A 15,973-nucleotide genomic window follows, 5' to 3' on the forward strand; every position below is an offset into this window, starting at 1 on the left:
AATATCCATAATAGTACGTCTATTGCTTCAAATCATCAAACAGTTTATATGTCTTGTGCATTTTAAGCTAGTATGCTGGTGTCAGACACCATGTACAAGACTGTTTAAGAAACTGAAGGCCAGTAACCCAAGTGTGTAGTTATTCTCCATCTTAATCTAAGTTGAAATATTTATTAATAAGAATATTTCTTTTTGTCAGGAATAGCAGTTGCCTTATTTTCTTTCCAAAAAAGGTATCTCGTCGTAAACAATATGCTTGCACTTTGTTCTTAAAGTCCAAGCATTCCTATAACTTTACCATGTCCAATCAAATAAAAATTTTAAAAGATATTTAGCTTGGGTAACAATGCTACAGTATAGTAGAATATGCATGCAGGTTCTTGTTTGTGTATGCCCTTTTAGGGTTCATGTGTAGTAAAAGATTGTATAGCATACCATCCAGTCAGACTGTGCATTAAAAAACAAGACTATGCAATGAGACTTTGGTTGGTCTCATTTATTGCTTATATCTATGCAAGAATATCGTCGATATCTGAAATATTCAAACATTTGTGATCGTAGTGATCTGGGTTTATCACAACTACTGCAATAAATTATTAGTTTTATAGCTCTAGTTAGTTCAAAGCATCACTAAATGCTGCTATAAATTTTAGATAAAAATGAATATACTATACTTCAATATCTTTAAATTTTTGTGTATTTTGCTGTATTGCAAATTACAGTAATAAACATTTAAACATGTGACATATATGTTACAATATAAACTGAACTACATTGTGAAGTAATGTTTTCTATTCAGGTAGTTGGCAGCATTTTTATTAGAAACCAGTAGTTATGTATATTTTTAGTAGCTAAAGATTGCTAATTGATGAAGACATATTCCAAGAGAGATGGTCTGTAATTTTTCACCCCCTTCCCTCTTCTTTTGCTAAATAGTTGAGAAAATTTTTTAAATCCATTTTATTTTAAGTGCCAACCAACATAACTCTTGTAAGATTGAACTTAGTATGGCATCTAAGACATTCCCTCTCTTTGAATTATCTATTCTGAATGGCTATATTGTAGTTTGCTTTAGTGGAAAATATATGTATTGTAATATACTGTAGATGCCTTGAAATAGAGTTTCATGTAGTTGCCAAGTATTGATGTAAAGGCATTGCTAGACAATATAGTGGACTATTGTTGTATTCATGACTTTATATATAACCTTTTTGTAACAATTGATTTTGAAAGGCCAAGGACATATAACAACATAGTTTGTTAAAATATCTTCCCTCTCAGTGTGGACAAGGAGGATAGTGATTTTTTTTTTAATTTCAGCAAACTACTTAACAACAATTTGCATAAATTTAAACATCTGAATAGCTTGTGTGATACATTTGACAGCTTATAATCTCCCCAGTTACAATGGTGTCTCCCACTTTGCTCTACAAAAACACTTTTATACATTACATAAAATATTTATTAACAGTTCAGTTATTTTACAAATTACTTTTAACTTAAAAACAGCAATGGCCTATGAAGTACAATGTAATATTTATGCGGCTGATTATGTACAAAGGAAAAAAAGCCAACAGGGATTCTCAGAATCAGCAAAACATATAAACCAGTATGCATATACTACATAAACATACTGGGCACTTTTGATGGATAAAACAAAATATGAGATATGAGCCAAGGTTATTCCATTCTCTAAACAATATGGACATTGTTATACTATCAGATATTTTTGAGTTACAATTTATATCATCAGTACTATACAAAACACATCACGACTCCCTGCCATCCATTTCCTGGAGTACACTAAACCATCATTTCTGCAACAGAAAAAGAATAAAAGTTTAATTCATTGTTATAATACTTACAAGTTCAAAGAAAACTGCTCCTAAAATTGAACAAGTTCACAAAATAAGAAATTTGCTCCTAAAACTCATATTTATGTAAAAACTTCCTTGGGGTGTACTAAACTACCATTTCTGCAACAGAAAAAAAATACAATTTAGCTAATGTATTATAGCTAGCATACAAGAATAATTTGTAATGAATTCACAACACACTAAATTATCAAAATAAGAAACTAGTAATAATCAGCACAGTTTAATTCACAAGAGTTTATGACCAATTTGTATTCAAAATTTGCAGGGCCAGAAAGTGGGCTTCCATGAAAAATAAAATTTATTTCACATACCCATTATTCACAATCCCCTATTCTGTGTCCTTACGAGTCGTTCACGAAAGATGGTGTCCATCTCAAAATATCAGTAGGCAGTACATAATGCACATAAAATGCAATCCCAATTTTAAGCAGTTATAAGTCTTGCGTTGTACAGCATCTCCTTCAAGAACTTTAATAATTGGCAATTTTGATGACCATAACGCTAATTAGGATTATAATTCTATACAGCATCATCAGATCACAATTACAACTGCAACAAAACTTATACATATAGTGTACAGAAACTAAAAACTGCAAAATTCAGAAAAGTTACACGTTAGAATATTTTAGTCTGCAGCAATACTCTGTACAAAACGTATGGAAAAATTGGGGAAAATAAAATGGGGCATTAGTCAAACCACTAAGACATGCTATACTAAAAATGGAACATGATTCTTGACCCCAAAGAAATAAGCAACATGTTCATACAAAACTTTGCAATCAAAAGAAGCAACAGAAACTTAGACAACAGTTTTGTCAAATATATATATTTTATATAAATATATATGAATTGATAACATCACTGCGATTCATACATACGCATTAAGCTACAAACATCCTTTAATATCCCACTTGCTCTACCTCAGAATTAATATATTTTAATATATGTTAACTGAAGGTGATTTTTCGTTGATAGTAATTTCTTCGGCTCCCGGGTGTGAACAGTGAACTGCCTTTAACTATACAGCTACCACGAGAGGATAAAGTTAACCCCACCTCTTGCCTACAAATCCCTGTCGCGTTCAGGTATTCGTTGTTTTGGAGATGGCATCAACCCTCCTCGACATTGGGAACTGTGTAGTGCTTTTGTCGCACGTAGCCAATTTATGAGTGATCACATCACCGTGATTCATATATATGCATTAACCCTTAAACGCCGAAGCGGTAAAAATGTCTCCCGTGTGCCAGAGGTGTTTCAGAGTGAGCGCGGAAGCGGAAAAAATATTTTTTTCAAAAAATCACAGCGCACTTAGTTTTCAAGATTAAGAGTTCATTTTTGGCTCCTTTTTTTGTCATTGCCTGAAGTTTAGTATGCAACCATCAGAAATGAAAAAAATTATCATTATCATATATAAATAATGCGATATATGATAGCGCAAAAACAAAATTTCATATATAATGGTATTCAAATCGCGCTGTGCGCGAAACGGTTAAAGGTAACAAGTTACTTTTTTTTCGTTGTAATTTACACTAAATTGCAATCATTTTGGTATATAACACATTGTAAAACGATAAAAGCAACACAGAGAAAATATTATCACAAAATAATGCATGAATTCATAACGCGTGGACGTAAACAAATATTTTTTTCAAAAATTCACCATAAATCTAAATATTGTCCTAGAGAATTCCAATTTCTTTCAAAATGAAGACAAATGATTGAATATTACTATACTGTAAGAATACAGGCGGTCCCCGGGTTACGACGGGTCTGGCTTACGACGTTCCGAGGTTACGACGCTTTTTCTTAAATATTCATTGAAAAATCCGCCCTGGGTTACGACACTGACGCTTCCGACGCTCCGAGTTTACGACGCTTTTAAAAAACACATACTATAGTAAGATAAGAATCCTTTATAGTTTAGCACAGTTTCTCTCTCTCTCTCTCTCTCTCTCTCTTTGTATTTTCCAACAAAAACAATCACTATAATTCTCTCTCTCTCTCTCTCTCTACTACAAAGATGTATGTTTTTTAGTATGATAAATAAATGATTTACTATTTTCAAATATTAATATTAATTTATACAGCAATAATATCAATCCATTAAAGAAAATACCATAGTGAATTAGTAAGATTTTAGCTTATATTTAAAAAATTATGGAAGAATGAAGGAAATCCCAGTCTTCTTGAAGTAACTTACAGTAACCTTTTTCGAGATCCAGGTACTAAAACTGTCAGCTATATATCAAGTTCTCTGACAGCCAGGAGGGGGAAGAGCTGCAGTGTTGCAATCACGTGGTCCTGACATGTTCCCCCCCCCCCCCCTCTCTCTCTCTCGTCCCACCCCCCCCTCTCTCTCTGACCTCTCTCTCTCTCTCTCTCTCTCTCTCTCTCTCTCACTGAGAGACTAGATTTTTTATGTACTTGTACTATTTGTTTTTAATACTTTCAAATAATAATAATAATAATAACTGTAATTACAAAATTCATATATGATAGTCTTTTAAAGAAATACAATACGTACTAATCTATCCATGTCACTTTTAATTAAGGTTAACTCTCTCTCTCTCTCTCTCTCTCTCTCTCGTCACTCTCTCTCTCTCTCTCTCTCTCTCTCTCTCTCTCTCTCTCCTTTACAGCTAGAATAGAAGAAGTTAAGGACCTAGACTACTGGGAAAGACTACAATTCTTAAAATTATATAGTCTAGAAAGGAGAAGAGAACGCTACATGATAATTCAGGCATGGAAACAGATAGAAGGAATAGCAGAAAATATCATGGAACTAAAAATATCAGAAAGAGCAAGCAGAGGTAGATTAATAGTGCCCAAAACTATACAGGAAAAATAAGGAAAGCACAGGACATTAATCCACTACGCACCAGCATCGATAATGCAGCGTCTATTCAATGCGTTGCCAGCTCATCTGAGGAATATATCAGGAGTGAGCGTAGATGTGTTTAAGAATAAGCTCGACAAATATCTAAACTGCATCCCAGACCATCCAAGATTGGAAGATGCAAAATATACCGGAAGATGTACTAGCAACTCTCTGGTAGACATTAGAGGTGCCTCACACTGAGGGACCTGGGGCAACCCGAACAAGATGTAAGGTCTGTAAGGTAGGTCTCTCTCTCTCTCTCTCTCTCTTTTGCCACACAAGATAATAATGTCTCATACATAGTGGTAACTCCCTCCCTCTCTTTCGCTGGAAGCATTATAAACAGAGAGATAAACTCACTCTCTCTCTCTCTCTCTCTCTCTCTCTCTCTCTCTCTCTCTCTCTCGATCTCTCTCTCTCTCTCTCTCTCTACCGAGATGAAAGAATTTTTATGGTACTAGTATGTAAATGTTTATTGATAATTTCAGTTATTTAATAATAATAATAAAACTTTAATTACAAAATTCATAATGGTCGTATTTTAAAGAGATGAAAATGGCCTTTCCATTTCACTTGTAAGGATAATTCCTCTTTCTTACTGAGATGAGAGAATTTTTATGGTAGATGCACATGTTTATTATATTTTCAAATAATAATAATAATAATAACAGAAGTAGTAATAATACGATAACTAATTTCAAAAGAAAAATTCTACTGAGATGAGATCATTTTCATGGACGTGTATGTAATAAGTTTAACATTAATATTTTCCAATAATAATACTATAAGTACAAAATTCATATCTGAGACGTGTATGTAATAAGTTTATCATTAATCTTTTCCAATAATAATACTATAAGTACAAAATTCATATCTGAGTATTTTAAATACAATAATCATTCCATTTCTCTCTTTTAAATACTGTAAGGACAACTAACTCTCTCTCTCTCTCTCTCTCTCTCTCTCTCTCTCTCTCTCTCTCTCTCTCTCTCCACAAGATACTTGTCATACATTTGGTGTTTCTATTTCTTCCTTTTATCTCTCTCGCTCTCAGCAAAAGAATTGATAGACAGACAAACACAATTGCACAGTCCTCTCTTTCTCTTTTCTCTGGAGAAATATATGTATTTATGGGAGGGGGAAAAAGTTGCATACAGACGTTCATTTCAATCTATTGAAACCTAAGGAGTTATTTCTCTCTCTCTCTCTTGTATTTTAATGAAAATATACAGTAATTTGTGAATACACAGTGTTGCACATGAAAAAAAGTAAATTAGTGATAATTTTAGAGATACGGCCCTAAGAAAAATTGCAAATTAGTAGAGAAATTTTCCCTGTGGACATATTTTCAAGAACGTCGTTCCGGCTTACGACGATTTTCGGGTTACAACGCGTCTTAAGAACGGAACCCCCGTCGTAACCCGGGGACCGCCTGTATTGTCTTACAAATGCAGTTTTCGACCATATCTGACGAGTTAAAGTTGACCGAATGTCGAATTTTTTTATATATATTTTTTTATATGCAATTATTTCGGAAATAAGAAAAGCTACAACCTTCAAATATTTTTAGTTTTATTCTACATGAAATTGCGCACATTTTCATAGATAAAACTCTATGAAATGCCTAATATGAAATGGAGCAAATATTCCGAGAATGGAACGTACACATTTCGGAGATTTGTGGCGGAGGGAAGGAAAGTTTTTTTTTTTTAAATTCACCATAAATCTAAATATTGTGCTAGAGACTTCGAATATGTTTCAAGATGAAGATAAATGACTGAATATTACCAGACTAAGAGTTTTGGCTTACAATTGCGTTTTTTGACCATTTCGGTAGAGTTAAAGTTGACCGAACGTGGTTTTTTTTTCTATTTATCGTGATTTTATAAATCAAATTTTCATTTAAAAAATGAGTAAAGCTACAACCTTCAATTATTTATTGTTGTATTCTACATGAAATTGCGCACATTTTCATATATAAAACTTTATGTAACGGCTAATTTAAAATGGTGCAAACATTACCACAATCGCACGAATGATTTTTTCGGAAGTTACCGCGCGGACGTAAAGAAAATGTTATTTTTTTCATAAATTCACCATAAATCGAAATATTGTGCACCATAAGTCGAAATATTGTGCTAGAGACTTCCAATTTGTTGCAAAATGAAGGTAAATGCTTGAATATTACTAGAATATAAGCGTTTTAGCTTACAATTGCGTTTTTTGACCATTTCGGTAGAGTCAAAGTTGACCGAAGGTTGAAAATTTGTCACTTATCATTTTTTATATGAAAATATTTCAAAATTGATAAAAGCTACAACCATGGGTTGTTTTTAGTTGTATTGTGCATGAGATTGCGCACATTTTCATATATAAAACTTTATGTAACGGCTAATTTAAAATGGTGCAAACATTACCACAATCGCATGTATGATTTTTTTCGGAAGAGTTACCGCGCGGACGTAAGGAAAAAGTTTTTTCATAAATTCACTATAAATCGAAATATTGTGCTAGAGACTTCCAATTAGTTGCAAAATTAAGGTAAATGATTGAATATTACTAAAATATAAGAGTTTTAGCTTACAATTGTGTTTTTCGACCATTTCGGTAGAGTCAAAGTTGACCGAAGGTTGAAATTTTGGCACATCGTTATTTATATAAAAATATCTCAAAACTGATAAAAGCTACAATCATGAGTATTTTTTTGTTGTATTCTACATAAAAATGCACACATTTTCATATATAATACTCCATGTAACGGCTAATTTAAAATGGTACAAAAATTATGTCAAAGTGACGAAATAATTTCCGAGATGTGTCACAGATACTTTTTAGTGCGGCAAGAAAGAAATAAGCACTTGCGCGCCTGCGTAACAATTGTAAACAAAACAACACCTTGATCCATGAACTCCCAGCATCCCCCAAGGCGCGTGATTCAAGAGTTTTCGGCTGGTAGGCCTAAAAGTATTTTTCCACGAATTTTTAAAAAAACTTTTGTATGTCGACGTAAAATATGTCCAGTCGGCAGTAAAGGGTTAAGCTACATATGTACTTTAATATCTAATTCGCTCTACCTCAGAATAAAAAAATTTCATGTTAACTGAAGGGGAATTTTTCATTGACAATAATTTCGTCGGGTCCCGGGCGTGAACCTAGGAACCAAGAAATCAGGATGTATAGTGAAGTGCCTTTAACCACACAGCTAGCACGAGAGGATATAAGTTAACCGCTTCTCACCAACAAATCCCTGTCACGCTCAGGTATTCACTGTTTTGGAGTCGGCATCAACCCTCTTTGACCTTGGGAACTGTGTAGTGCTTTTGTCGCACGTAGCTAATTTATGAGTGACAACATCACTGTGATTCATATATACGCATTAAGCTACAAATGCCCTTTAATATCTAATTTGCTCTACCTGAGAATTAATATATTTTTGTATATGTTAACTGAAGGGGAGTTTTTCATTAATCATAATTTCGTCAGTTCCTGGGCACGAACCTAGGAACCAAGAAATCAGGATATGGAGGAGTAATGATAGTTCATATTTGACGTCTCCAAGGATTACATGAGAGAGAGAGAGATTGGTGGAAGAATACATGGGAGTGGTTAAATGGCGGTCTGAAGCGTGTCTGTTGTGGCACTCTGTTGTGTAGATCGGTGGCGGGAGTCTGTTACGAGTTGTAAGACGTTCATGGAAGGCATAAAGTTGGTTTTGGCAGCAGTTTTGTCCGTTGATGTGTTATTTGATAGTTTTTGGGGTTGTAAAGTTGTTGTGCGTGTGTCTGTCTGGTTGTGGTGAGGTTGAAGAGGTTGGTAGTGCATTTCGGTGTCTGTGAGTGGTGGTTGGGGCAGTGTTGGTGTTGGTAGGTTGTTGTGCTAGGGGAAGTTGTGTGGTTGTCATGTTCTTTCGGGCTGTTGGTGTTCGTCTGCAGTGATTTGTCGGGTTGTTGTGGGGTTGTGGGTCTCGGTTGGTTTGTGTTTGGTTATCGGCGGTGGTTGTGTGTCGGCTGGCCTATAGCCTATATCCAGCGGACAGCACAGCCTAGCCCCGAGTATCTGGAGCCAGAGGTGAGTATGTGTTTCTTTTTTTTTTTTTTTTGTTCTTTATGTAAGTATGGGTCAATTGTCCTGCTGTATTTTGTAGTGTAAAGAGGAAGTGTGATTGAGGGTGGGTTTGGTAGCCAGATAGATTAAGTTTGTGTGGGGGTGGATTTGCCGCTTGCTTTTAAGCTTGTTACCCCGCCATAAGGACGTACAGTGAAACACCTTTAACCACACAGCTACCACGAGAGGAGAAAAGTTAATGCTGCCTCTCACCTACAAATCCCCGTCTTGCCCAGGTATTCGTTGTTTTGGAGTCGGCATCAACCCTCCTTGACCTTGGGAACTGTGTAGTGCTTTTATCGCACGTACCCGATTTGAGTCTGATCACATCACCGTGATTCAATATATGCATTAAGCTCAGGATTGCCAAGTTGGCAACTTTGGTGCCAAAACCCTGAAAGTTGGAAACTTTCTGAAGTGGTTGGCAACAGAATTTTGTTGGCAACTACCACCGAAATTGGCGACTTGTTGGCAACTTTTGGTTATCAAAAATATATTGTTGCTTTTCTGAACAATTGCTGTAAAATTTCTACTGCAAAGTCCACAATTATGCTTTGCCGCTTACCATCACGGCCAGAATAGTTTGAAATTAATTAATGTGCCAATACAAAGGCCAAACCTCCACTCTGACCCGAGCAATCAATTAAGAAAGACGTTTTTGCTGCCACGGCCACGTTTGTTGTGTGTATTTTGCTTGATTTCATAAGAGTTGTAAGTGATATTACTACGATTTATTGCTGTGTGTATATTATCTCCTTTCGAGATAACAGGATCATAAAAATTGACGTTGACCTATAAGGACCTATGCCTTTTTGTTGGTTTAGGCAGCTTTATGATGTATGAATTATAGGCCTATCTTATATTCAACTGTTTTATTTTGGTTCTTGTGTTTATTCTTGTTTTTGTTGCTGCTGTTATAGTGCTTATAGTATCTTCGAAAATTTTTCATATAGTATCCTAACATTGCAGAATAAACATAAACCTATTCATAAAATATTGGCGCAAAGCATTATCTGTCTGCTCTTGTTAACTGAAATTTAGTAATGCTTTAATTAAAAGTAATCGAGATCTTTATGAATATAGGCTGTGCTAGAATATTCTCCTAGCAACAGAGAGAGAGAGAGAGAGAGAGAGAGAGAGAGAGAGAGAGAGAGAGAGAGAGAGAGAGAGAGAGAGAGAGAGAGACTCAATAAGAATGCCCCAAAACCAAATGATTCATGGCCTACTCGCAGTCGCAGACTGGTTTGGATCATCTCACATAACTTTCAGCTGTCATACATTTTTCTAATTTGTTATGTATCTTATGATGCCTTCCAACCATAGCCTTCATTTTCATAGAAACGCTACAACAGCCTTATTTACTCGTCAGCAATATAATTTGTTATCCTTTTAATAAATATATTTTCAGTATAGTTCATTGAAAGCAGTTAGATAGTTGGTGTAAGGCTGAGACAGTACTAAGATTTGGCCATCCACGCATGTATGTGTATGTGCTCTTGCTTATACGTGTACATTCCACTTTATGCATATGCATTATATTGGGTAAAAAACCATTTGCAATAATTGGCGTGTTGGCCCATGCCCTGTCATGGTCTCAAAATATAAGAATTTTATGTGTAAGTCTATGCCTTGACATTGCATAAAAAATGTAGGCCTATCCCCTGTCATTGCCTCAAAATATAAGAATCTGATGTGAAGGCCTATGCCTATCATCGACTCAAAATATAAGAATTTTGTGTAGGTCTATGCCTTGACATGCCTCAAAATATAAGAATTTAATGTGTAGGTCTATCCCCTGTTATTGCCTCAAAATATAAGAATTTGACGTGAAGGCCTAAGTATGCTCTGTCATTGCCTCAAAATATAAGAATTTCAGGTGTGCCTTATGCTCCGTCATTGCCTCAAAATATAAGCCTTTGACATGTAGGCCTAAGCCCTGTCATTGCCTCAAAATATAAGAATTTGACATGTAGGCCTAAGTCCCGCCATTGACACAAAAGGTATTTCAGCAAAGTTTGCAGACTCCCACTACTGTTTATTTATCTCATCCTCACTGGTATCTAATAGATAGATAGATATAACTTAATGTGATGACACATTTAAATTTTGGTAGGAATAAAGGAAAAAAAGCTGTTGTTACTTATTGGGGCGTGAGGGGGGGGTGGCAAGTTGAGTCTTGGAGGGACAGTTGCCCCAGCCCCTCCCCCCCCTAATGACGCCCTGACTGGGATAATAAATGCAAATTGAAAAATACCAAATTTGTAACTAATTTGTATTTTTCATAACTAACAAACCTGAGGTCTTAACATTAGGATTTACTAGCGCCAAGCTGGAAACCGGTAGAATTAAAATTACACTTGTGAGATCCAGGGACTAATGGCATCTATACCAGGTCACGGGGCATGTATACCCAGAATGCCACGGCTACCTGTGACCCATCGTTATATTTCTAACCCAGTTTAGACTGCTAGAGGGGTGGTTCGAGGTGGGCCTTTAACTGTTAAGACCTCAGGTTTGTTAGTTATGAAAAATACAAATTAGTTACAAATTTGGTATTTGTTCATACACAAAACAAACCTTCGGTCTTAACATTAGGATAGACTTACTATTGGAGGGAGGTAAGTCCTCTACAACTGACTGGGAGTTTGCCACCAATTATCCATTTCCGAATATATAGGGAAACATTCTAGAGAATGGACAATGAACCTAGGACCAAAGATATAAGCGGATCTATTGGTTTCCTCCCACTGGGTGTAGATACCATTCTACTGTTTACTCTTGTCCCTTGCGACTGGATCCACCTTCACCCCTCTTTTCCTTATTATCCAGAGGGGTGTGCTGTTGCTTACTTGAAAAGGATATACATCAGCTAAGATAGCTTCACAGTATGGCTGACCATCTCACCTGCATCTAGTCCGTTCCAGCACAGACGGTACTCTCCTTAAATATTTGCCCGTAGTTAAAGGAGTAGGAAGAAAGTAGTAAAGAAAAAAGACCAGTCATCCCATTCATTCTACTTTCATACCTTCATCTTAGACTAGACGCAAACTGACCCGCCAGGGGCACTGGATGAACTATATCACTTGTTGGGCCGCCACCACTGGACCCAAGGAAAAGGTGTCCAAGGATCTATGGGCAACATCTTTCAAATAAAATGAGGTGAAAGTTGTTTGGCGCTTCCACATGCCAGCTTTCAGAATTTTATCCACAGACATGTTCTTCTTAAATGCCAGGGAAGCACTCACACCCCTGATGTCATGAGCTCTAGCTCCCACCTGGCTATCTGACCCTCTGTCTTCTGCAGTATAAGCATTTCTGATCGTCTCCCTTAGCCAAAATGATATTGTATTCTTGGACACTTCCTTCTTGTCCCGTCCTGTACTTACGAACAACCTCTGGCACCCCGGCCTGAGGTGCCTTGTTCTCTTTAAGTACTCCCTTAGTGCCCTGACGGGGCACAGGAGCATTTCAGCTTTGTCGTTTGTCTACAAAGTCTGCCAAGGAAGGTATGGTAAAGGAGTCGAATCTGCCGTCTACTATTGTTGGATTTTGGGTCTTTGCCACGAATTCTGGGACAAAACTCACACACCATTGATCTCCAAACCTCTCGAGTGCTTTATGATATGAGAGGCCATGTAGCTCCCCCACCCTTTTGGTTGAAGCCAGGGCCAATAAGAAGACTGCTTCAGGGTCAGGCTCCTATCCGTGGACTGCCTTAGTGGTTCGTAAGGGGGTGTTTTGTCAGACTACTCAGTACTTGGTCAGATCCCAATCTGGGGCTTTTAGCTCCTTTGGTGGGCATGACTGTTCAAAGCTCCTCATCAGCATGGCCAACTCCCATGAAGACGATATGTCCACTCCTTTCATTCGTAAGACTGAGGCTAGAGCAGCCCTGTACCCCTTCACTGCAGATACAGACATATGTTTTTCTGTTCTGAGATATATCAGAAAGTCTGCTAACTGCTGAATAGTGTACCGAGTGGAGACACGTTCCCCCTACGACACCAATCACAGTATGCTGACCACTTCCCTTGGTATACTGTCGCAGATGATTTTCTGATATTACCTGCCATCTGAGTTGCTGCTTTCTGCGAAAACCCTCGCTCTCGAGGAGATACTTGACAGTCTCCACCACCCGTGAAGCGATAGGGACTTCACCGACTGGTGGTACCTTATCCCGTGAGGCTGACACAGAAGGTTGCTCCATGGAGGTAACTCTCTTGGCACATCTACTAGGAGTTCCAGTAGGTCTGGAAACCACTCTGCTTTCGGCCATAACGGGGCTACCAGGGTCATCTTGAGGTTCTGAGACCGCATTACCCTGTTCAGAACCTGACGGATTAGTAACAAATGGAGGAAATGCGTACACGTCCAGATTGTCCCAGGGGTGTTGTAGCGCATCTTCTGCTACTGCCTCTGCGTCCGGGACTACTGAACAATACACTTCCAACTTTTGTTGTACCTGGTTGCGAATAGGTCTATGATCGGTCCTTCCCACAACATGAGCATCCTGTCCACTACCTGTTGGTGTAGGGACCACTCCGTTCCCAGAATCTGATCCCTGCGGCTCAACTTGTCGGCCACTATGTTTCTTTTTTCCCGGAATATACCTGGCCTTGATGTCTACCAGGTTCTCTATAGCCCACTGGTGAAGTTGAACTGTCATCACATGTAACTGCCGAGAAACTAGGCCTCCTTGCTTGTTTATATAAGCTACTACTGTGGTGTTGTCTGACATCAATACCACCGAGTGTCCCTTTACTCTCTCCCTGAATTCTTGTAGAGCCAGGAAAGCTGCTTTCAACTCCAGCACGTTTATATGGAGTTCTCTGTCCTTGCAACTCCATTTTGCTGACACCATCAACTCCTCCATATGGGCTCCCCAGCCTTCTAGTGATGCATACCGAGAACAGCAAGAGGTCTGGGGAGGATTGTTGAAGGGGGACACCCACTGTCAGATTGTCGTCGTCCACCCACACAGCAAGTCTTTCCTCACTTCTGCCGACAAGGGAATTTGCTCGTACGGGTGATCTACTGTTGGTGACCAAAACTCCTTCATCCTCCATTGTAGGGACCGAAGGTGTAGCCTTCCTTGTGGTACTAGCTTCTCCAGGGAGGTTAGGATTCCCAGCACCACCTGCCACTGTCTTGCTGGCTGTGTCTGCTTTCCCAGAAAGGCATTCACCACTTGTTTGCATTTCTGTACTCTTTGGTCTGTCGGGAATACTTTGGCTTGTGTTGTGTCTATCACCATTCCCAGATATTCCAAACGTTGACTTGGATCCAGCTGCGACTTCTGCTGATTCACCACAATACCTAGGCTGTGACAAAGCTGCAGGAGGGCCGCCCTGTCGAGTAATTTCTCCCTGGACTTTGCTATCACCAGCCAAATCGTCCAGATATCTTATCAGCCTGATCCCCTGAGCGTGCGCCCATGCCGACACGAGGGTGAACACTCTTGTAAAAACTTGAGGAGACGTTGTCAATCCGAAGCACAGGACCTTGAACTCGAAAGCTTTCCCTGCAAGACTGAAGCGGAGAAATTTCCTTGAAGACTGATGGACTGGTATCTGAAAGTATGCGTCCTTTAGATCGACTGTCAGCATAAAGTCTCCGATTCGACTGCTTGTATAACCGTTTTCGGAGTTTCCATCTTGAAACTGGTTTTCCTTATAAACAGATTCAGCGTTGACAGGTCTATTACTGTCCTCCACTCCCCGTTGGCTTTGGGTACCAGGAAAATCCTGCTGTAGAAGCCTTTTGTCGGACTGCATACTTGTTGCACAGCTCCTTTTTCCATCATCGTTCTTCATTCGTCCTGCAGAATAGTGGCCTTCTGAGAATTGTGGGCATAAGTGACGTGGGTAATGGTTGATCTGTCAGGGGCGGGGTTACCCTCGAACGGAATCAAATACCCGATCCTGAGAAACATCCAACCACCCACTGCTCTGCCCCTAGTTCCTGCCACACCTTCCAGTGATTTGCCAGGCAACCCCCCACTGGTGTGGCCGAGTGATGGGAGGCGCCCATCCTATCTTCTTGAGCCTCTCCCCCCTTCCCCTATTGCCCTTCCTCTGTTGTTTCTATTTGTAAAAGGGAAAGGGCCGATGAGTATCCTCTTTGGGGAAGAGGGTCTTGTGACTCTATTAGGGATGCTATGTCTCACTGGTTTCTTTCGAGACATCTGCTGTTGTCTTCCCTCCAAAGGAATAGTTTGACTGTTAGAGGTTTTCCTAACTGCCTGTTGCACCAACCTATCGTTAGTGTCCATCCTTCTTCTATCTATCGCTTCTTCCAGTATGACCTCTGGCAACAGTAGTTGCGATTCCAAGATATCCCCATTCCTCATTGCTAACAGGGAATCCAAATCCACATTGCGGCTTAGTCTAGCCAATGCTGCATCTCTCCTCATTAGCAGGATATTTGCCCAAACATTGGCACTTACGTTTGTCAGGTACGCAATCGCCTTGGACCCTGACTGTAGTAATCTAATGAACAATGGTTCATCCACTACTTTCCTTGTTGCTTCGAGGATGCAATTTTCGCCACTGCTGTTGACCAAAGGTCTAACCAGGACGCAGCCTGAAAGACAGAAGAAGCTGTTGCTTCTAACGTGGCAGCCTCTTGGTACGTCATCGAGGGCACTCCATTTTAACCTGATCCAAGGTTAATCCAGGCCTTAACCTTACAACATTAGGGTTCATTTGTCTAGACAGCAAAGGGACCTCGGTGTCCGTATAATATTTCCTTTGCTTTATCATTGGAGGGGGAATAAATTTAAATGATCTATTAGATCTTAAGGAATTATCCCTCCCTGCAATCTTTGCGTTTTAATACGTGTTGCCAAGAAACCGATTCCGGGGGGGCATGACTCGAACAAGCAAGGCAATTCATACGACACCTTGGTATCCCTCTTTAGTCCAAACGCCATGTCAATTCCAGGAGGAAGCATACTGGCCGGTGTTTCTGTCTTCTCCGAAAGGCTATTGAATTGACGAATCAAATCAATAACCTCTGCATACGAGGCCAGAAAACTCTTGGTTTTCTCCTTCCTCCGGCTCTAGTGTACCACTCTCCGTCACGAGAGATGTTGTCTCGCCTCTATCTTCTGACA

The 15,973-nt window shown here is 38.9% G+C and overlaps 1 long non-coding RNA gene across 1 annotated transcript in view; it reads right to left on the bottom strand.

Moving 5' to 3' along the window:
* Nucleotides 1-1,439: 1,439 nt before the first annotated feature.
* Nucleotides 1,440-15,973, bottom strand: part of LOC135224631 (uncharacterized) — an 85,584-nt gene continuing 71,050 nt past the window's right edge. Inside the window, exon 3 of the long non-coding RNA XR_010316788.1 lies at nucleotides 1,440-1,817. This is a non-coding gene — a long non-coding RNA (uncharacterized LOC135224631). The remainder of the gene's footprint in view (nucleotides 1,818-15,973) is intronic.

Source organism: Macrobrachium nipponense, chromosome 12 (genome assembly GCF_015104395.2).
Source record: "Macrobrachium nipponense isolate FS-2020 chromosome 12, ASM1510439v2, whole genome shotgun sequence".
NCBI classification, from domain to species: domain Eukaryota; kingdom Metazoa; phylum Arthropoda; class Malacostraca; order Decapoda; family Palaemonidae; genus Macrobrachium; species Macrobrachium nipponense.